Source organism: Chrysochloris asiatica, unplaced genomic scaffold, assembly GCF_000296735.1.
Source record: "Chrysochloris asiatica unplaced genomic scaffold, ChrAsi1.0 scaffold00124, whole genome shotgun sequence".
Classification (NCBI taxonomy): Eukaryota; Metazoa; Chordata; class Mammalia; order Afrosoricida; family Chrysochloridae; genus Chrysochloris; species Chrysochloris asiatica.
In genome coordinates this window covers 5,522,184-5,544,936 of record NW_006408642.1, presented here as the reverse complement: position 1 = coordinate 5,544,936, position 22,753 = coordinate 5,522,184, and the positions used below count along the sequence as shown (strand labels likewise).

The window sequence follows — 22,753 nt, the reverse complement described above, 5'->3', positions numbered from 1 at the left end:
AAAGAAAAAAGATATCCATACTAAAAGATAATTTTCTTTGATGGCTACCAGGGTTGGGAGGGAATGGACAGGAACAGTTTAGGAGATAGATACATGATAGCTCAGGTAATGGGGAGGACAATGCACAAGAAAGGGTCAGGGTTTGGTGAATAAGGAAGATAGGGGAAGACAGGGAGGTACACATGGGTAAATAGGATAGAGGTAAATAATGTATACTCAACCTTGGAACAACAGGGCTCTGTGATACAAGGATCGAAACAGATTCTGAAGGGATTGTTAAGTGCCATGGAGTCGGTCTCAACCCATAGCGACCCTGTATAGGGTTTCCAAGGAACAGGAGGGTTAACAATGTTAAGGTGCTTTTACTGTGTTGTGCATATTGGTTTCCCCTGCTTAGTATAGTACACTAGACATTTAAATGGAGTAGAAAGGAATATTGGGGAATACAATTACAGTAAGCATGTAAGCTCTTCTTCAGCGTATAACTGATTGGATTAGCTAAAAGGGGTAATAGAATTTGCCCAGGGAAATAGACTTCTTTTGTGGAGGAAGGGGCCTCAGGAACAGATGATATTTCTTGAAAGAAAGATGAGGGGGGTGGGGAGGGCAGACTATTTGGCTGTTAAAAAAAATCAAACAATCTATTTGCCTTGAAACCATCAAGGCAAGATAAGTCAGCCCATCAGGGTAAATCCCCTTCTAAGACTGAAACTCAAAGGGAACACATGTGCAGGCTTGTAAACTTGCTGGTGGCTGTCCTGGTCTACTTGTGAGTGGAAGTGGGGGAAACACAGCAATGAAGACGGGCTAAGTTCCACTGGGCTCTATAGACACCTGTAGACCTTGAGATGAGAAGTGTAAGGGCTGGGTAGTTAGAAGATTAAGATTTGTGAACTCCAGAGCCTGTGGGCACTGACCTAGCCACTGGGGGCTGGAATTAAGAGTGAAGTGGCCAGCTGGTTTGAAGGGGAGATGTGTGTGTGAAAGCCTCCAAACTTGCAGAAGGTACCCATTTGACCTAGCTTGGATGGCTTGCTGTTAGAACTCAAGCAGATGAAGATAAAGAAGTTTGATACAGGAAGCAATAATAACTTGCTACAATGTGATGAACTGGACCTTGGCTTATGTTGCTCAAATTTCCAACCGAAAGGAAAGGATTTTTCATATTAAGGATCGAGCTTGCCGCCTCAGTACATTGGGTTGACAAGGATGGGAAACTTACACATTTGCCACCAAAAATGAGAGACTATAAAGGCATGAAGTGGCTAACTTACAAACTTTCTTGAGTGTGCTTACTTTCAGAATGAGGGAGAATTGGGTAGAAGCCACACTGAATAGTTTTCTTCTTCCCCACATGGGTCTGGTAAAGGAGGATTGGGGAGGATGGAATATGTTTTTTTAAATTTCAGTTCCAGGAACAGAAGAACCTAGGACCATCAAGAGGGATGGGTATAAGTGGAGTGTAGGATCCTAACCAGAAAAGCAGCAACAGCAGAGATGGAGGCAGAGGCGATGGCATAGAGATATACAGCCTCTGAGGACTCTATGCCTGTGGACTGAGAAAGGTGGTGTGCCTGTGGGTAGGAGGTTGGCTTGCAAAATGTACATTCTTAAAAAAAAAAAAAAAAAGTAAATACTGTTCATCGATGGTGCATGGAGAGGATTGCAATCATTACAATGAAACGTAAGTGTAAAGCTGATGATCTGCCCTGTAAAGTATCACTCAACTCACAATAAAAGTTTCTTGTTTTTTTTTTTCAAAGGTATTTTCAACATTAGAAAAACAATGACTATAATCCACCATCTAAATCTAAAAAGGGAAAGGGACATGATTATATCAATTGATGCAGAAAAGGCATTTGACAAAATCCAACATCCATTCCTGATAAAAACACTCAACAAAATAGAAATTGAAGGGAAATTCCTCAACATAATTAAGAGTATATATACAAAACCAACAGCCAACACCACTCTCAATGGAAACTGAAAGCCTTCCCTTTGTAAACAGGAACCAGACAAGGATGCCCTTTATCACCACACCTATTCAATATTGTGTTGCAAGTCTTAGCCAGAGCTACAAGGCAATACAGGGAAACTAAAGGCATCCAAATTGGCAAAGAGAAAGTAAAACTCTCCCTATTTGCAGATGACATGATCCTATACACAAAAAACACCACAAAGACTCAGCAAAAAAAAAACCCTTGGAATTCATTGGAACATTCAGCAAAGTGGCAGGGTAAAAGAACGGTATACAAAAATCAGTTGCATTCCACTATACTAATAATGACAGTGCTGAAAAGTTAGGGAAACAATACCATTTATAATAGCTGCCCAAAGGATGAAATATTTAGGAATAAATCTAACCAGAGAAACAAAGGACCTATACAAAGAAAATTACAAAACACTTATTACAAGAAAACAAGAGACTTAAAAAATGTAAGAATATACCATGCTCCTGGATAGGAAAACAACACTGTGGAAACGTCAATACTACCCAAAGAAATAAACAGATCTAATGCAATCCCAATTCAGATTCCAACAACATCCTTTAAAGAGATGGGAAAAAAAACCAATTGTGAACTTTATATGGAAAAGAAAGACCCATGATTATTAAAGCACTGCTTAAGAAGAATGAAGTTTGAAGTCTCTCACTCCCTGATTTCAAAATGTACTACATGGTTACAGAGGTAAAACAGCCTGGTACTGGTAAAAGGAAAGATACATAGATCAATGGCATAGAATTGAGAATCCAGACATTAAACCATCCACATACAGCCAAGTGGTGGTTGACAAAGGGCCAAAGTACATTGAATGGGGAGGAGACAGTCTCTTCAACAGATGGTGCTAGCAGAACTGGAAATCAGTATGCAAAAGACATTTAGCTCACACCATATGCAAAACCCAACTCACCATGGATTGAAGATCTAAATGTGAATCCCAGAATTATAAAGATCAATGAAAAAAATAGGGACAAATTTAAGTGTTCTAATACAGGGCACACGTACACTACCAAACACTGAGAATTGAACAGACAAAAGAAGATAAAACATATAATTCTTGTTGTTGTTAGGTGCCACTGAGTCAGTACTATCTATAGCGATCCTATGCACAACAGAACGAAACACTACCCGGGCCAACCTCATAATTGCCATGCTTAAGTCCACTGATGCCACCACTTTGCCAATCCATATCGTTGGGGATCTTCCTCTTTTTCTCTGACCCTCCACCCTACCAAACATGATATCCTTCTCCAGCGACTGGTCCCTCCTGACAACATGTCCAAAGTACGAGAGATGAAGTTTGGCCATCTTGGCCTCCAAGGAGCCTGGCTGCACTTCTTCCAACGCAGATCTGTTCATTCTTTTGGCAGCCCATGGCACTTTCAATGTTCTCCAACACCATAACTAAAAAGCATCAACTCTATGGTCTTCATTATTCACTGTCCAGCTTTTGCATGCATATGAGGTTATTGAAAATACCATGGCTTGGGTCAGGCACACCTTAGTTCTCAAACTGACATCTTTGCTCTTCAACATTTTACAAAGGTCTTGTGCAGCAGATTTGCCTAATGCAATACATTATTTGATTTTTTGACTGCTGCTTCCATGAGTGTTGATCATTGATCCAAGAATGAAGTCCTTGACAACTTCAATTTCTCCATTGATAAGCATGTTGTTTATTGGTCCAGTTTTGAGAATTTTTGTTTCCTTACATTGAGATGCAATCCATACCGAAGGCTGTGCTCTCTGATCTTCATCAGTAAATATTTTAAGTCTTCTTCACTTTCAGCAAGTAAGGTTGTATCATCTGCATATCACAGGTTGTTAATGAGTCTTCCTGCAATCCTGATGCCACGTTTTTCTTCATATAACCCAGCTTCATTATTTGTTCAGCATACAGTAGAGTAAGTATGGTGAAAGAATACAACCCTGTCGCAAACCTTCCTTAATGCTAAACCATTCAGTGTTCCTATGTTCTGTTCAAACTACTGCCTCTTGGTCATGTACAGATTCCTCATGAGCACAATTAAGTGTTCTGGAATACAGCACAATGTTGTCCATAGTTTGTCATGATCCATATCATTGAAAGCCTTTGCATAATCAATAAAGCACAGATAAACATCTTTCTGATATTCTCTGCTTTCAGCCAAGATCCATCGGACAGCAGCAATGATATCCCTTGTTCCACGGCCTCTTCTGAATTCAGCTTGAACCTCTGGAAGTTCTCTGTCAATGTATGCTTGCAGCCGTTTCTGTATTACCTTTAGTAAAACTTTACTCGCATAGCATAGCTAAGAGATTGTCCGATGATTTCCGCATTCTGTTGGGTCACCTCTCTTTGGAATGGACACAAATATGGATCTCTTCCAATCAGTTGGCCAAATAGTTGTCTTCCAAATTTCTTGGCATAGATGAATGAATGAGTGCCTCCAGTGCTGCCTCACTTTCTTGAAATATTTCAATTTTTATTCCATCAATTCCTGGAACCTTGCTCTTTGCCAATTCCTTCAATGCACCTTGGACTTCTTCTTCAATGTCATTGGCTCTTGATTATATGCTACCTCTTGAAATGGTTAAACAGCAACCATTTCTTTTTGATACAGTCCCTCTGTGTATTCCTTCCATCTTCTCTTTTGATGCTTTCTGCATCATTCAGTAGTTTGCCCAGAGAATCCTTCAATCACGAAAGTCAAGACTTGAATTTTTTCTTCTTTTCTCCCAGCTTGAGAAATGCTGAGCGTGTTCTTCCTTTTTGGTTGTCTGACTCCAGATCTTTGTACGTTTTGTTGTAATATTTCACTTTGTTTTCTTGAGCTGACCTTTGAAGTTTTCTGTTCGGCTCTTATACCTCCTCATTTTTTCCATTTGCTTTAGCATCTCTACACTGGAGAGCAAGTTACAGTGTGTCTTATGACATCCATTTTGACGTTTTCCTTCTTTCTTGTCTTCTTAATGACTGTTTGCTTTCTTCCTGTATGATGTTCTTGATGTTATCCCACAACTCTTCTGGTATTCGGTTTTTAGTTTTTAAAATCTGTTCTTCAGATGATCTCTAAATTCAGGTGAGATATACTCAAGGTCATATTTTGGCTCTCGTAGACTTGTTTTCATTTTCTTCAGCTTTAGTTTGAATTTGCATATGAACAATTGATGGTCTGTTCCACAATCTGTCCCTGGCCTTGTTTTGACTAATGATATAGTTAGAGCTTTTCCATCATCTCTTCCCTCAGATATAGTCAATTTTATTTCAGGGTCATGCTGCCGTGTACATCATTCTCTGGTTGTTGTCTGTTCTTGTTGGTTCTCAGTCCACAGAACTTCCTTCAGGATATTTCTCATAGCAGGGTTGGCTTTGGAAAAATCCCTTAGCTTCTGTTTATCCTGGAATGTTTTGATTACACCATTGCATTTGATTGACATCTTTGTAGGGAAGAGGCTTCTTAGTTGGCAGGTTTTTTTCTTTCAGGGTTTTATATATGTCTCCCCATTGCCTTCTTGCTTGCATGGTTTCTGCTGAGAGATCCAAACTTAATCTGATTTGCTTGTCTTTGTATGTTACACTTCTCTTTTCCTTAGCTGCTTTCAGGATTCTGTCCTTACCTTTGAATTTGGAGACCTTGATTATTATATGTCTTGGTGATTTTCTTTTAGGGTCTATCCTTCCTGGGGTTCGTTGAGCTTCTTGAATGCTTATCTTTTCACTTTTCAGGATGTTAGGGAAATTTTCTTCCAGAGGCTCTTCAACTATCTCCTCTGTGGGCTTGTGTGATTCTTCCTGTTCCGGAATGCCAGTAATTCTTAAGTTATTCCTCTTCATGTTGTCCAACATGAACCTTAGGCCTTCTTCAGATTTTTTTATCCTTTTTTGTGCTTGCTCTTCGATCTTATTAGTGTTGAGAGATTTATCTTCTAGCGCACTAGTTCTGGCTTCTATCTCTTCAATTCTACTCCTTTGCCCTTTCAGTGTGTTATCCATTTCTGATATTCTATTATTAATCATTTGGACCACTTTCTGTGGGTTTTGAATTGCTTCCAAAGCTGTATCTCTCTTATTTGATTGTTCCTGTAGCACTTTCCTGACTTCTGTCTTATTTTTCTCAACTCCATTGTATAGTGTTTTGATATATTTTATAATCATTTTTCTGAATTCCTTCTCAGGCATTTGCAAAGCCTGCCCATCTTCCATTATGGAGTGTAGGTCTACTTCCAGCTCATTTGCCTCAGTCACTTTATCTCAGTTCTGGACATGTGTTGATATGGTCATCTATTTCTGGTTTTTGGGTATATTCAGGAGTTATCTGTGGCCATAATACTTAGATAGGTGTGTATTTTGGTATTTTTTATGCTTTCTGATTGCCTCCGGGTAGATGTGATCAGGAAATGGGCTTCTCTTTTCTCTTTTCTTCCTGATAAATTTTAAGATGCCACTGTCGGTCACTGTGGCATAACTCAGGATTTGATTTTTGGTCTGTTTACTTTTTGGTCTGCCTATCCTGCTCCACAACCCATGTTCAGGCCTTTTTCCTAGTGATAAACAGTTCTGGGCCGGCTTTGGCCATTTTGCACCGCTGTTTGGTTTTAAGTGGAAACTGTCACTTTAAATTTTGAGGAGATCTGTGCTCATGTGTAGTAGAACCCTTCCGGGGGTAGGGATGGGGTGTCCTCTTGCTCAGGCCCCCTCTCTAGTCACCAGAATGGAGGTGCACAGACAGCGAGAGGCCAATGAACAGATACTAAAAAAAGAATGTCCACACCTATATCTCCACGGTTCTGTCAGGTGTCTGTGACTGCTCTGATCCTTTTCCTGCTTGGTCTCACCCAAGATGGTAGCTTCGGGAGCAGTTGTGTGTCTTGAATTAGAAAGCTATGGATTTCTTACTTCTGCTATTAATTCCCCTAGCTGTAAGTTTTCCAACCTTCTAAATATTCCTTTATATGTGGTTCAGAGTTATGGCACCATCCCCTGAGCCTGCTTGGTTTGGTATTCTGTGTTGTTGCTGATGGAGCTCCTCACTGAACTTCTACCCAATCTGCCATCTTGTTTGTTCTCCTGAAGAAGCTTTTAGAGCCTTTTTTAAAAAGGTTTTTTATTGTGGCTTGAGTAAAAGTCTACAGGGCAGATCATCAGTTTTACATCCAACAAATCATATACCTTGCTTCATTACAATGATTATAATACCCTTCATGTATGATCACTTAACAGTATTTCTCTCTATTCACTTTAGCTCGTTTTTTTTTTTTTTTTTTTTAAACACTGAGGCATATATAATTTATACCACCAAAGGGCACATTCTGCAAGTCTGCCTCCTGGTCACCAGCTCTTAGTCTCTCTTTTCCCATGAATCTAGAGCCCTCAGTTACTCCCTCTCTCCATGTCCCCATCTTTGCCTCCATATCTAGTGTTGCTGCTTCTATGGATAAGGTCTTGCATTTCATTTGTGGTCTTCTCCCTTGATGGTCCTTTGTTTCTGGACTATAAGATTAACCACTATCCTGTTTTTGTTACAAAACTTCTACCTTTATAATTAGTTGCAATTAGTCATGATAACAATTACAATTGAATCATAAGAATCTTATCCCCATCTCTATTAAACCAGATCCATCTTAACGAGATGCAAATTATTCAGTGGCGACTCTTTCTTCCCCCCCACACTATTAAACTAAACTTCCCCTGGAAACCTTGCAAGCCAGTCACTTCATGCCTGTATCACACCCTCATTTCATGTAGCCAATGTCTAAGTTGCCTGTCCCTCTATACCCTGTGTACTGACAGGATAGCATTGATACTTGATGTGAAGATTCCTTCCCTCTCTTTTGGTATTTAGAGTTACTACCTCCATGGGTATAGGTCAAGTTAATCAAATTGTAGCAATTTACCCACGTTTCCTTTATAAAAAAAATTCTCTTTTCTAATCTTCCTCTAGTCGAGTTCTGACTATCAAGCCATCAAGGCTAGGTCAAGTGGGTACTATCTGCAACTTTGGGTGTTCTTGCTTTTAGAGAGTCTTCATTGAAGCATGTGATGACCTCTTGTCATAATCATTAATCCATTAAGTAAGGAGTTCAAATATCTTTATAATGCTGGTCAGAATTGTCCAGAAACTTCTTTTAGTACATAGATAATTCTTGCCTAACAGTTTTCTTTTGTTCAAACTCATTATAGAAAGCATTTGTGCTAATATCTTCAGTTTAAAAAAATATGTCTTCTCTCCATTATGTGCATTCCTGGATGTTCTGATGGAGATTTTGGTGTTATTTTTTTTTAGAATGCATGGTATCTGGATATCTTATGCTTTTGTATCTTATATAAAATCCTTTCTTGTTGATTATGTCATCAGTATGAAAATGGATTAAAACTGTATCCCCAGTTGAACAGATCTCTTCTGGCGGCCCTGATACACAGAATTGACCAAGTCCCACTGCTGTTGAGTCAAGACCATCAAAGAGCTCAATATAATCATACCCACACTTAGCTTCTTCTTCCACTTCAAATGTCTGGAAGGACAACTCCAGTCAAGAGCCCCATTCTGACATTAATAACCACTCACAGTTGACCTGTCCTGGATAGTTGTTATCACCAAACTGAACATGTGAATACAGATCTCTGGGTTTTAATTCAGCTTTCAGTTGGCCACCACATTCAATAGAATGTGTGGCTTGAAAGCCTTTTCTTTGAACAGATGAGGCAGAAACAAACTGAACAAACATTTTAGTCCCAGTAGCTACAAGGGGTTCTGGTATCTTCCAAGATTTACAAAGTCTTCCAAGAATTGCAATGCCTAGGATATAGATCTTTATGCAGTGTTTCATTTTGACAACTTTCAATTTTCCTAGATTCATACTTAATAATTCTGTGTTTTGATTCATGTTTGCAGTAGTTTCTCATTTTGAGTTGTGCCCAATCAGCAAATGAAGGTCCCCAAAGTTTTGTTCCATTCATGTTTCATCAATTCTATTTTTAGGAGACAACTGTTAATCATAATTTGAATGCTTTACAGCCTTAGGGGCTCATCTAACACCATATCTAACAAATTTCCACTGCTACTTATAAGGTTTCCAGTGGCTAGACATTCAGAAGTAGCTTGCCTCTCTTTCTTCCTAGTCTGTCTTAGTCTGAAAGCTCAGCTGAAACCTTTCCACCATGGATGACACTGCTGATATTTAAAATACCAGTGATAGAACTTCTAGCACCACAGCAATAAGCAAGTCTTCACAGGCCAACAAACTGATAAGACAAGTGGTGGAGCTGATAAATGAATTATATTCCTTTGTTGTTAAGTGCCGACGAGTCAGCTCTGACACACAGTGAACCTATGCACAACAGAATCAAACACTGCCTGGTCCTGCTTCATCCTCACCAGTGCTGCTAAGCCTGAGACTACTGTGCTGCTAACTGTGCCAGTCCATCTCGTTGGGGGTCTTCTTTTTTTTCTTCCACTAACCTATAATTACCAAGCATGATGTCCTTCTCCAGGGACTGGTGTCCCCTGGTAATATATCCAAAGTATGAGTGATGAAGTCTGGTCATCTTGGCTTCTAAGAAGCATTGTGGCTGTACTTCTTTCAACATGGATTTGTTTGTTCTGGAAGTCCATGGTACCTTTACTATTCTTATCCAGCACCATAACTCAAATGCATCAATTCTTCTATGGTTTTCCTTACTGTCCAACTTTCTCATGCATATGAAGCTATTGAAAATACCATGGCTTGGGCCAGGCGCAATGGCACTGCTGTCCACAAACTGACATCTTTACTCTTCAACACTTTAGCATATCCATAAAATGGAATGATTACTTCATCAGTAAATGCACTCCACCTGGTGTCAAGGAGGGAGTCTTAGTGTGTGTGTGTGTTTAGCTGGTGCCTATACCTGGCAAGAGGGTCTTAGATTACTTCACTCACATTCCTGGTGCTTTGGCAGGGACAGATGGAAGCTAGATAGCTGGGTCACTCTCCCTGTCCACATCATCTCAGGACCTTGGCACATGGACTCTCCATGTGACATCTCCAGCAGGAAGGTCAGATGTACATGGCGGGTTTCCAATACAATATGCTCCAAGATATAGGAAGTTCAGCTGCCAGAGTTTGAAGGCCTTGGCCTGGAAACACATAGGCCCCTTCCAGTGACTTCTATGGACCAATACAGAAAGTAAATCCACACAGCTTCAAGAGAAGGGGACATATGTCCACCCCTATTAATCTGTGTGTGATAGTTTAGGTTTTTCTGATTCACTAGACTGGATCAGAATTCTCAGTGGGTTGGTAGTAGTCACTTCCAAGATTGTATCTAATATAATGTAATCATGTCTATAATGAGATCTGCTATGAGCAATCAACTGAAAGGTATTTCCGTAGGCTGATCAGCCAGCAAATCTGTGGATAGGTTGATTACATTGGACCGCTTATATCATGGAAAGGGCAGCATTTTATTTTCACTGGAGTAGACACTGTGGATACAGATTTGCTTTCCCTACATGCAATGCTTTCACGAAAAATACCATCCATGGACTTATAGAATGGCTTATCGATCATCACGGTATTCCACATTGTATTGCTTCAGATCAAGGGACTCACAGCAAATGAAATGTGGGTATCTGCCCATTCTCATGGAATTCACTGGTCTTACCATGTTCTACATCATCCTGAATCATCTAGCTTGATAGAGTGATGGAATAGCTTTCTAAAAATGCAATTATACCCTCAGTATACAGGGTTGATAGGGACAGGCAACTTAGACATTGGCTACCTAAAATAGGGTGGGGGTCACTATAAAGGCATGAAGTGACTGGCTTAAAGTTTTCAAGAGTAAGTTTAGTGTCAGAGTGTAAGGGGAAGATAGAATCCCCACTGAATGGTTTTCATCTGTTTAGATGGGTCTGGTGAAAGGATATGGGGATAAGATTCTTGTGTACATTAAAAAAAAAAACAACGGAAAAACAAAAACAAAAACAAAAAACCCAAAGGGATTAGAAGCAAATACTGTTAGATGATGATGCATGGAGGGAATTGTAATCATTGCAATGAAACAACTGCGTTAGCCAGTTCCTTGATATAAACTTCTCTGTGTATGTGCATATATAAACTTCACTGGTTTTGCTTCTCTAGAGAACCTAGAGTAACTTCTTGGATCTTTACCCTCCCACTCACCCCTGACCACAGCTCTGCCAAGGCTCCAACAGTTGTTTGTGGGGGTCTTTGTGGGCATCACATATCTACTCACTGGCCTGTCAGCCTAATACACCACTACGAGGCTCTCTGAGTCAGCATCCTCTAACCCCAGTAGGTGATAACAAGGTGGCAAGGTCTCAAGGTGAAAAGGATGCCTCTCACATCTACTCACACTATGTTGCCCAGTACACCTCAGCACTCAAGTGTCTGCCTGAAATACTTCTTATTAGAGCTCAGGTTGGGTGTTCATGCCAGTATCCTCACTCCTCTTCCTGGCACCACTAGGTGCCTGAAGTCCAGCTTTACCAACAAAGTCCACACACCCACACTCACACCCACTCCAAGGCCAGAATCTATAATCCACAATCAGATAAGACATAGTCATTACCCTTATTTATTTTTGCCTCACTTGTGGGCACAGATCTTTGGGAGAGGGAACCAGCTCAATTTTCAGCCATACCAAGATTTTCCTTCACTGCAGTCCCAGGTGTTTATCAAAGAAGTATGGTGACAGACACCAAGGTGAAGTGTCCCACCTTGTCCCCTCCCTACCTCGAGTTTCCATGTAAACTTGGTCCCAGAGAACAGAACCCCCTTTTACAGCTGTGAGACTGGACAAACCATTACCCTCTGAACCTGAGATTCCTCATGATTTGAGGGGGGATGAGACCACCCACAGTTTCTTACTGCATCCCTCCCCACCTCCACTGTCATCTTGCCCCACTTCCCTGCAGCCCAAACTGGGATGAAACTTGCTGTTTTATTCCCTGCAGGGCTCTTGCTTTTATCTATCACAGAATACCCCATTTTGGGGTCATACTCATTGCTGCCTGGTTTTCCAGATTAGAGCCCTTGAGATCTTAGATTGACTTAGAGTGCCTTAGGAGCGGACACTCAGGTCAAGGTTATTAAGAAATCTCTGCCGAGCTCTTTTTACATCTTCTTGCTATCAGAAGTGCCTTGTCTAGCCCTGGTTCTAGGGCAAACAGTCACAGAATGAGAGCATGGCAGGTCTGGCAGGCAGGTTTTCTCCAGCCATGTATTGTTCAGGGAGGAGTCTGTTGCCCAGAGAGGCAGAATCTGCATAGTCACAGGGCACACTGGCCAAGAATCTAGCTAGAATACAGTCTTGCCTTCTGGTTTAGAGAACTTTCCACAAGGATTGGTATGAGGTCCACTGGGGCCTCAGAGTGGACAGTATGTCCAGTACCCCCACTTTCCTATCCCTCCCCAGGCTATCAGCATGACCCGGGAAGCAGGAGGCAAGGATAATTCTCAGCAAATTCAGGGCCCTTCATAGGTCCATTTCCTGGAATACAATGGAAGCTCTGGGAAGGGCCCAGAGGAATCGTATCCTCTGACTTCTAACTTTTTCCTTCTGGAACCAGAGAGGTGGAGTCCAGGAGCCACCTGGGTACCATCCCAGGGCTAGCAGTGATACAGTCTGCTCTCTCAGCTGAGGTCCCAAATGGTCTGAGGTGGTTCAAACCCAGCAAGAATCATGGGGGCAGACATTTTCTGTTTGTCCAGTGTCTGGTCTGGGAGCATTGGAAGGGGCTCTGTATCCCTCATTGGGGAGGGGGTAAGCACTGAGGAGCAAGCTCAGGGAGGGGAGAAGCATGAGTAGGTGCACACATCACAGTCAGGGAGGGTAGGGATGGGATGAGGTGGGAGAAGAGGAAAGGTGGCCCCCCTGGGCCCACCCAGTGATCCTAGGAAAGTAGGATGGACACTTCTCCGCTCTGCTTGTGGCCCAAGGCAGAGGTTCTGGCCAGGGTGGTGAAGTTTGGGGATTGCACTGTCTGACACTCCTCCCTGTTCCCCATGTCCCACTTCCTTCCAGCCTTCCTGATGAGCAGTCGGCCCATCCTGGTCACAGTTCTCTCCGGGAGATGCTTCAAGACCACCAAAACCATCCCTCAGAACCTCTCAGCACCTCATGGGGACACATCAGTGACTTCTCAGGCAGCTCCTCCTAGGACAAGATGGCCACACATCCAGGACAGCTCCCTCTTGCCCTGCCCTGAGTCCACTCCACCCTCAGGCATCTAGAGCCTTCCAGTTAACATAGAGGGAGGGGAAGGGAGGTAACAGGAGGTGTGGCATTCCATTTTGCAGGCTTTTTACTTTCCTGGAAGATCTAGAGCTGTCCAGAGAGCAGTTGGCCCACTGACCCAGACTACCTACTGTCCACAGGCCCTACCAAGCTTCACCCAGAGCCAGCGGGCCTGGGAATGCATGGTGTGGTGGGACACATTCTTTGTGTCAAGGTGACAACAGGTACTTGGCTCTGCCCAGAAGCACCAGCTGAAGTGTCACCTGCTGGAAGAACAGGGAGGACCAGGTGGCCTCTTGACCAAGACCAACTTCTCAGAAATGGCTTGCAACTGCTCAACTCCAACAATTCCATGGCTATTAGTAGCTCTCTGGACCAAGACTGGTCCCTTCCTTAGGGTCAGAAGAATTTCCCAAAACACAGCTCTGTGCAGGCTTCCAGCTCACTCCTGCTTTCAAGCCAGCAGTGTAGCATGTTGGTTCGTGTTCTGAATTCTGCCCTCTTCCTAGGTGGTCCCTAGCTCTGCACCCAGGGACAGTAGGCCTGGAAGTGCCACTCAACCTGCCTTGTTCCCATTCAAGAGGTCTCTATCTGGCCCTGCCTGATTCCCAAACACATTGCTATGGCATCAACATCAGAACTGGATCAATTAACCTCCAGGAATTGAGAGAAAATTACCAAGACAGCACGGAAGATAAAGAAAGTTCTAGAAAACATTCATGTCAAAATCTAACATTTATATTGCATGTGAAAGCATTCAGGTTGTCCTTCAGAGAACCCTGCAATAGGGTTCTGTGTGATGTAGGAGAGGCAGGGGTGGGCTCCTCTCAGAGCACCAGGTGACATAGGGGGTGGGCTTCCTAGTCATGATTGATTCAAAAGGGATGGCTTAAAGTAGGTGACCAGGTAGATATGTTCAAGGTTCAAAAGGAGAAGTGGTTCTTCTCAGTCAGGACGCTTTTCATCTTGCAGATGAAGGCACATGGGGCAGGAGGGCTGGGAGCAAGCCTATAGGTTAGTAGCTGAGGGTCTGGTTCAAGGGGACCCAATGTGCGTGGAACCTCTTCTAGTGGGGAGATGATGACAGTGGTTTCTGACATTGGGGGGCTTCTGGCTCCAGTTTTCACTAGACCCTGAGCCAGTGGAGATAGCAGGGAGCCCCTAGCGTCAGCATCTTTGGCTAGAGTCCGGGGAGAGAGGGGAGAAGCAGACCTCGATCCAGGTGTGCTGAAGGAACCCTGGATGCTGGGAGGAGCCCCCTGTACTCTCCCAAGCTCAGGACTGAGCCTCTCTGATGGCTTCACAGTCGACGAGGGAGAAGCTGCCGGTGCTTCTGTCTCTGCTGGGGGGTATGTGACTTCTGCAGTTACCTCGTTCAGCCAGAAAAAGGAATCCAGAGGCCTCTTCCCCTGTTTGAACTGACCTCCAGACATTCTAAAAGAAGGAAACTGAGACAACACAGGTACACCTTCCAGGTTCCATATCACACCTTGTGAATCATAGGGAGCTAGCAGCTGAGGGGTTCTATGTACCTAAACTTGTATTAGGTTCTGTCAGGATAGACACACATCTCTACATTCCAGACATGAAGCCAGCAATAGGAGCAGGCCCATCTCCAGCCTCCCCACAAACTCGTGGTTTTTTGTTTTGTTTTTTTTTAAATCATCTTTCAACTACTTTTTCTTAATCATATGCTCTGATAAGTGTACTTTACATCTTGACCTAGTTCAGGTATAAGTATTTGTGTATATATGAGGTTGACCCAGGATCGGGCAGTGTTTCGTTCTGCTGTGCGTAAGGTTGCTGCGAGTTGGTACCGACTTGATGGCATCTAGCAACATATATATAAAACAATTCCACAGATCATATTTGCCATCCTGTATTTTCTATTCTTTCCTAACTAATCCAATTCCATTGTATGTCTTAAGAAAATGCTGGTTGCCATACCCTAAGCTAATGTTACCAAGGAAACAACAATGATTCAGTGTGTAAAACTGTCTTAGATTAACCAAGAAGTGGAGAAGGCAGGGTCTTATGGGGAAAATGACTCTTGCAAATTTTACAAGAACATAGGCCCATGTGTGGTCATCAAAATTTTGTCCCACCCCAAAGATGGCCATGGTAATGAGATTGTGGACATCAAACTGTCAACATTATAGTGGAATGGGTGAGTGGCACAATCTAATTACATGAGCTCTTAAAAGCAGAGACCTTTCTCTTCCTGGGATACAATAGGAAAAATGAGAGAGATTCTAACTGAAAAAGACATTCCCATTTCGGGCTTAACAAGGGAATGGCCAAGCAGAAACTGCGAGAAGGAAATGAATCCTATCAACAAACTGAGTGAGTCCAAGTGGATTCTCTCTCAGAGCTCAAGATAAGAACCCAGGTTGGCTAGGACCTTGATTTTGGACTGTGACCCTCTGAGCAGAGTATCAAGTATGAGATTTCTGATGCATAAAGCTATGAGATAATAAATGGGTATCATTTCAAATATCCATATGTGGTCAATTGTTATAGCAGCAATAGGAAACAAATATACCTGCGAACATATTGCCAAGACCAGTATGAGGGAGGCCAAAACCCCAGCTTCCTGAGCTTCAGGGCAAATCAGTGTGTCTCTATTAGCAAGTTTTGGGGACACTTCCTACATCTGTCATTCTATCAAGTTTTCTTATTACTTTGCCTTCATTAAAAGGGACACAGTGACAGTAGTACCTCTGTAAAACTTCAGGTGCTTTACCCACTAGGTCAGTCGACCTCACTATGAAACACTGCAGCTTCTGCGAAGCTCTGACTTGGCCTCATCCACAGTGGTGCTTCGCTTGGTGGCCCACACAGCCATGAGTCAAGTTAGCACCCCTGTAGGGATTCCCAGAATAACAGAGGCTTGTAAGAGAACAGGGATAGGAGTAGGACCAAGAGAATGAACTGGGGGATGCTGGCTCAAAGAGATAAGGGTCTACCCAGGAGCTGGGGTGAATGGGAAGGCATGAAGAGTTGGAAGCTCACCTGTTGGAAGGTTCTTCTGTGGAAGAGGCTGTGAAGGGAGTCAGAGCTAGAAGGAGGGGCATTGGAAGGTTGGGGGCTCCTAGCAACTTGATCATTATTGTGTCAAACCCTTCCCACCCTATCCCAGCTTAGATTCCGCTGGTGATCTCAGAATTCTCCATAGCAGCACCCCTCACACCACATACATCACCCACCCCTCCTCTTTGTCTTCATTCCCAACATCCCCAATTTAGAGACGGTCATGATGTTCACCTTTACTCTTCCCACAGCTCCTGATTTGGGGCAGTTTCATCACCTGGCTCTACACACTGCATCTATTTTTGTTTTTATTTTAAAGAACATTTACAGATAAGAGAGCAGGTCTCCCTTTAGCAGAGTTAGCTCATTTCCCACAGAGTGGAAGCCTGGATCTTGGATTAGGATCCACTCCTTTCTTAACTGGGTTTGGCTTTGTCTCCTGAGATATAAATTCTGTTCCCCAGGTCACCATCTTGAAATACAATTCTGCCCCAACCCAGGATCCCCTGGAATCCTCCACTGTGTGTGGTCCAATAGCTGCTATGTGTCCCCTGGTGCTGGTGGGGAGGGGAGAGTCCTCCTATCAGGCTGGGTTCTCTAGAGAGGCAAAGTAAGTGAAACTTAGTCACTTTGAACTGCATGGTTGGTGGTTTAAGCTCACCAGCCGCTGTTTGGAAAGGACTCTCCTATACAGGGCCACTGTGGGTTGAACTGACTCTACTTCACGTACCAACAATAACGTATGTATATGGAGTCCTGGTGTGACAATGAGGGCTAATGCACTGGACTGCAAGGCCAGTTTGAACCATAAGGTCAGTGGTGGTTCAAGCTCACCAGCTGCTCTTCGGAAACCTATACAGGGTCATTATGAGTTGGAACTGATCGAGGGCACTTAACAATATGTATGTACATAAAAAGAGAAATTCATATCAAGGAAATGGCTCACACAGTTGAAAAGGTGGGAAATGGGTCAAATAAACCAAGATCAGGAGGTCAGTTGGCAGGCAAGATAAGATAGAAGACTGCCGACAACTCCCAAGATTAGCAGAAAATAGAGCAGAGCAGGCCAATGATTTGAATGCAAAGAACCAGAGGTGGAATGAAGAGCTGATGTAAGCTACAGACCCAGCAGAAACCAAGCAATAGACTGGAAGCAGGTCATACCCTTGAGGAAATTCCCTTAAATTGATTGGCTGTTCATAGCAGACCTCATCATAGAGTTGATTACATTATATTAGATCTTATCATGGGTGATGACTGCATCTCAACTATCAAACCACTGAGAAGTCTGGCCAGCCAAGCTGACACAAACCCACATTTCCTACTTGATAATCCTGGGATAGTCTGTTACTGACATGAAGGATTACCTATTGCCTCCCTTATAGTTACACATCTTTTACAATTACAGTTGTGAATTGCAATTAATCCTGCTAAACATTATTCACAAGTCAGTCATAAAATTTTATCACCATTTCCCCCCACCCCCTTTCACCAGATCCATCTGGGAAAGAGGGAAACTATTCAGCGGGGAGTCTACCTTACCCCCATCATTCTGCAACTAAGCATACTTATGAAAGCTTGTAAAAACTAGTCACTTCATGCTTTTGTAGCCCCTCATTTTTTATAGCCAATGTCCAAATTACCCACCCCTATCAACCCAGTCAGTACACAGAGAAAACAAACTTGTTCCTTTATATGAAGAATCCTTCCATTCCAATTGGAATTTTGAGCAACTGTATCCATAAGCAAAGGCCCATCCAGTTCATTAAGTTGTAGCAATTTATACTTACTCACAGTATTAAACATATTCATCTGGTTGAGTTCTTGTTAACAAGCCATCCAAGTTTGAACCACAAGGTTAGTAGTTCAAACTTAACAGCTGCTCCTCAGAAACCTATACAGGGTCACTATGAGTCAGAACCAACTCAACAGCATGTAATAACAACAGCCATCCAAGCTAGGTGAAATGGGTATTAGCTGCAAGTTTGGAGAGTTCATGCATACCTCTCTGCACTTCAGACCAGCTGGCTGGTTCAGTTTCAGCCTTTGTTCCCAGGGGCTTAGGAGTTCACACATCCACTGACTTCAGACTAGCCAGCCCTTCCTCTTCTTGCTCTAACTTAAAGTCAATGGGTGTCAATGGAACATGGCCAAACTGTCTTCACTGTTGAATTTCCCCCACTTCCACTCACAAGTAGATCCAGGCTGTCACCAGTAAGTATACTAGTTGTTTCCTTTTAAGTTTCAGTCACAGAAGAGGCTTTTGGCTAATGTCCATAGCACTTTCTCTGCTAGGTTTAATAATTCATTGCAGTGGCACCCAGAACTCACAGATAGTACTCATGATTATGGGGTTTATTAGGAAGTAAGGGGTTACAATTCAGGGTCAGGGATGTATAGGATAGAGTTGTTTGATCAGGGTAGCCTCTTCTCAGCTGTGTCCACAGGGAAGTATTTTTCTAACACTCTGCTCTGATTGGGAAAGTGTTACAAAGCTGTTCATCTACTGAAACCCACTCCATCAGCAAGCCTCCTGTTGGCAGGTGGTGGTGGTGGTGTGCCATGAAGTCCGTTGACTCATAGCGACCCTGCATAGGGTTTCCAAGGCTGTAAATCTTTATGGGAGCAGAAAGCCTCATCTTTCTCCCATGGAATAGCTGGTGGTTTTGAACTGATCTTGAGGTTAGCAGCATGATTCGTAACCACTACATTACCAGATCTCCTTCCTGTTGGAAAGTACTTGGATCTGTATTTGTGGGTCAGAAAACCTAGCATCACCAAGTACCTAAAGGTATCCCATTCTGACAGTAAACTTCCCACCCAAAGTCATTCTCCTGGTTCTGTGGCCAGGAACCCCACTGTGCTGTCTTGTGCTTGTCTCTTGGTTCTGTTGCTTCTGCTGCCTCTGCTTTTGTCATCTCTCTATTGCTGCTGTTGCTGGGCTCTTGCTATCTTCAGTGTTACAAATCTCTGTCTCCTGGATCTAGGAGGATCCCAAAGCACATACTTAGCTTCTGTATCTGTGTCTTGGTGATAGCTAGGTCACCTCTTCTCTGTTCACTTCTATCTTTCATATGACTCAAGCAAGGGTATGACTTCAGTAAGGTGGTGACTCAAGTAAGTCACGCCCTCTAGTAAGGTGATGACTCAAGTAAGTCACGCCCTCTAGTAAGGTGGTGACTCAAGTAAGTCACGCCCTCTAGTAAGGTGGTGACTCAAGTAAGTCACGTCCTCTAGTAAGGTGGTGACTCAAGACATAACCTACTGTAATTTTGCCTCATTAACATAATGGAAAGCTCATGCCAAAATGGGATCATAACTATAGGATTTATAATACATCACAAAATGGAGGACTAGCTAGCAGTGGGAGCACATTCGCTCTGTAGGATCAGCACTCAACTGCAAACCACAAGATTGGTGGTTGGAGCCCACCAGCTGTTCTGTGGTATAAAGAAGAGACTTTCTGCTCTTGAACAGATTTGTAACCTCAGAAATCCTATGCAGGATTGTTCTGAGTTGGAACAGACTCAAAGGCACTGACAAAGCTAGTAGGTCCATATTAAGTAATTCACTGTACCACAACTATATTAAAAATATTAATAATTTAATGGTTACATATGTATATACCTAAATGTATGCAAATAAAGGCAAATTAAGAGTTCCTTTATTTTAATTTGCTACATAAAAAATGTACCAAAGGAATAAAATTAAAATGTGGATCTTTCACATAAAAAATGAGCAAGCTGTTTATGCCCAGCTTAGTAGAGGAAACAATTCAGTAAACTTTCAGAATTTTCTTTTTCTTTTTTTTGTTTATATCATCTTAAATGCTTTTGTTAGAAACACCCTTGCCCTAACCCAGTTCTATTTAGTGCCCACATAAGCAGCAGTCAAGAGATCAAATGACAGACTGCACTGCAGCAATCTTCTGCAAAGGCCTCTTTAAAGTGTTAAAAAGCAGAGATGTCACTTTGAGGACTAAGGTGCTCTTGACCCAAGTCATGGTATTTTTAATTGCCTCTTATGTATGTGAAAACAGGCAATGAGTTAAGAAGACAGAAGAATTAATCCTTTTGAATTATTCTGCTAAAGAGCATTGAATATACCACGAACTGCCAGAAGAGCAAACAAATCTGTCCTGGTGTGACGCTGTAGGTTAATACGTCACACTGCAAAGTCATTTGAATTGCAAAGTCAGAGGTTCAAGTTCACTAGCTGCTCCTTGGAAACTCTATACAGGCTCACTATGGGGCGGAATTAACTCGATGGCACTTAACAATAACAAAATACTCCTTGAAAGTGACAATGGTAAGACTTCATCTCACACTGTCCCTCCAAAATATGCATCAACATGGCTGGGGCATGATAGTCAGTGATTTGGCAGTTATGGGATGATGTAATCTGATGTGATAAATTAGTAAGAGTGGTGTATCCACTCTTTTTAATCCCACCGTGATCCTGATATGATGTACGGGAGATTCCCAAGGATGTGGCACACAACATCTTCTATTTTACAAGAGATAAAAGGAGAGAAATGTGAGCAGCGGGGCCTGCTACCTCCAAGAAACAAGAGCCAAGAATGGAGTGCATCCTTTGGACTTGGGGTCCCCGCACTGTGAAGCTCCTAGATCCAAGGACCAGTTGACATCAAGACACATGGAAATCCCCAAAGAATGGTGGACTTACATATGCTAAAAGGACACAAGAATTTTCTCCAGAGCCAGTAGTATGAATTTGTACTTACAGCCTTCTAAAATGTGAGAGGATAAGTTTGTTTGTTAAAGGCATCCACTTGTGTTATTTAGGTTATAGCAGTGCCAAATAACTAAGACATAGGTACTTTGGACATGGTGTCAGGAAGGACCAGCTGCTGGAGAAAGATATAACACTTGGCAAAGTAGAAGGTAAGCACAAAAAATGAAGACGCTCAAATAGATTGACAGTTACTACAAAACTGGGTTCAAACATAGCAACAATAGTGAGGATGGCGCGGTACCAGGTGGTGTTTTGTTCTGTCGTCCCTATGAGTTGGAACGGATTCAATGACAACTAACAACATACGAGGGGGCTTCAAAAAGTTCATGGAAAAATGGAATGAAAAGATAATGGTATTTCCTCATGAACTATTTGAAGCCCCCCTGGTATATGAAAATACTAGCACAGATCTAAATTCATTCTTAAATATAGACCACTCTCCTAATGCAAATTAATTTCACTTTCCAGAAATTGAAGCTCATATGACTAGAATAATTGCCTTCACCTCGGCCTGGCAAAAAAAAAAAAGAAATATTTATACTGATAGTAAAAATGCTTTTGGAAACAAAGGTATTATAGGTTTATGTCAAGGTTACAAATAATTGAATATAAATTTAAAGACTTTAGATGTTTTGCTATTGCCTAAGAATCGCTCTAATTCTAACGGATGATCGCTGAAAGCACAAAACCCCTTGTCAACATGGCTCCCGTCATCGCGGCGCCACAGCACTCTACTCAGCGGGCTTCAGTTTTTCATTAACGTGGCCACGCAGAACTCAGACTCCGCACTCACAGTTATGGGGTTTACTAGGGACGTTAACAAGTTACAGTTCAGGTCAGAAATGCTCAATACACAGCCTTAACTCAACTTTGCCTTGGCCTGGTCTCTGCCCTGCTTGGGCAATGTTACAGAGCAGTTCTTTTAGAGTTACAGATAAATGACCAACGGCACACTTTGCAATAAACCTCAGCCTGCAGCACCTAGCTCCACAATTAAGTGCCTGTAGGCACCCACTTCATAAACAAATGAGTCTCCTGCTGAAGGCACTCAGCTTGACTTGTTCCATGGACTGGGAAACTTACCATTCTGACGCTCTGGCTCTTGGTTCTGCTGCTGCTGCTCCTCTGCTTCTTTGATGTCATAGCATTCTGTGTCTGGGTTGAGGACGTACATTGAGGGTGTAAGGATCTCAAAGACCAAAGAGCAAGTTCCACCTCTGCCTCTTCTTCCCTTTGGGCCATGAGATCCCACCTTCCATTCATTTTATACCCAGCAGATGGCAAAACTGACCAATCACAATTGTTGTTGGTGTTAAGTGCCGTTGAGTCAGTTCCGACCCATAGCAACCCTGTAGAGGGTTTCCAAGGAGCGACTAAGGAGCTTGAACCACCAAGCTTACAGTTGAAACTGACTTTGCAGTCTAGCACATTAACCCACAGCACCACACCTGGACTCCGATTAGCTCTTTTAAAAACCACTCACAACTGAAATCATTTACTCCATCACCACCTTTTCTTTTGGTAAATTTCCACCAAACAACTTTTTCCCAGACCCATTAGGAAAAAGTTGCTTGGTGGAAATTTACGAAAACTATGGGCTAGAAGAGACATTCTATAATTCACTGCAACAAAGAATTATAAAACTAAAATTAACAGATTTCTCAGAGATCCTTAAACTGTCATGGCCTAAAATATTACCATTAACTTTAATGTCTGTAAAACCTACCCTTTCGAGTCTCTCAGA

General features: G+C 42.5%; 1 pseudogene; it reads right to left on the bottom strand.

The window, feature by feature from the left end:
• Positions 1-8,252: 8,252 nt before the first annotated feature.
• Positions 8,253-22,183, bottom strand: LOC102841622 (annotated as a pseudogene).
• Between the last annotated feature and the right edge of the window lie 570 nt (positions 22,184-22,753).